Raw genomic sequence first — 1,192 nt, forward strand, 5'->3', positions numbered from 1 at the left:
TTCCAGAATCTTCTCCTGTTAATGTATGTTTCACTCTAAGGCCTTTCTTGGCCTAGGCTGCTTCTACATTTCTATTTTGGGACAATATCAGCCTTCAACAACAGGTGACCTAACACTTTCAAAATGACTCAGTGAATGGTGACTAGAAGAAACTATTAGAAGAGAAATTAGGGACTGGGGGAGTGATGTGTCCAACTGGCAATAATGAGGACTGAATATTAAGTATGACTATCTTTTAGGTTTTCAAAACTAATGTTTGCATAAGTTCTTATTTCTTCAGAGCCTCAGAGGTGATTTCCTAAGGTTTAGTTCAAATAAACCAAAGGCTTTTTTTCTTCTTAAAACCTTATTCAAATGTTAAAAGGTAGCAAACCCAGGGACTTCCCTGGTGGTCCAGTGGTTAGGATACTGCATTTCCCCTGCAGGGGGCATGGGTTTGATTCCCAGCTAGGGAACTAAGATCCTGCATGCCGCTCATCATGGCCAATGCCAAAACCAAATGAAAAAAAAGATAGTAAATCTGTTGGTTTTAGATGGAGTGATGATTTTTAGAGTATATACAAAATAATACTTGGCAGGGAAGAAGCAAGTTCATGCTGCCATCTTGGTTAGGTCACACGGCTGCGGCTGCAGGCTTTTGAGGATCACAAATGCCTATGTGGGATTAAACCAAGCCAATTAAAATCTTAGTTTCTCCAAGGGTTTTTTACTGCTGGATATTTATTATATTCAAAGATTAAATGATAGCTGAAACCAACCTTGGGTCCAATGCAGCTGTCCCAGAGTTATATTTCAGTGTTTGTGTGGGCTACATTCATAATACATTTTGTAAGAGCTTAATATAAATTCTTGGAACTCAGATAATACCTCTATGTCTATTAAAAGAAGTTAGAACTTTGGGATTTAAGATGAGGTTGCTTGGCAATAATAAAACAGAATAAAGCAAGTCACCTTAACATAAAGCAATGATTTCTTCTACAAAGCAGACTGTCACAACTGAAGGAAAAAAAGCTTTCCTTTTTAAAAGACTAGAAAGGCACAAGTTACCAAACTGAAGAATATACTTTTTCAGTAATAAAAGCAAATTTTTAAAAATAATTCAATAAAATACAAAATAATAAAAATTATAATTTGTGTTAATCACATTATATAATATACATTATATTTATATAGTAATATAATTAACAGTTGA

General features: G+C 34.7%; 1 non-coding gene across 1 annotated transcript; it reads left to right on the forward strand.

The window, feature by feature from the left end:
- The first annotated feature begins 382 nt into the window (after nt 1-382).
- On the forward strand, nt 383-455 carry TRNAG-UCC (transfer RNA glycine (anticodon UCC)). Its single transcript has one exon. It is a non-coding gene; the product is annotated as a tRNA-Gly (tRNA).
- The last annotated feature ends 737 nt before the right edge of the window (nt 456-1,192 follow it).

This window comes from Budorcas taxicolor, chromosome X (genome assembly GCF_023091745.1).
Source record: "Budorcas taxicolor isolate Tak-1 chromosome X, Takin1.1, whole genome shotgun sequence".
NCBI classification, from domain to species: Eukaryota; Metazoa; Chordata; class Mammalia; order Artiodactyla; family Bovidae; genus Budorcas; species Budorcas taxicolor.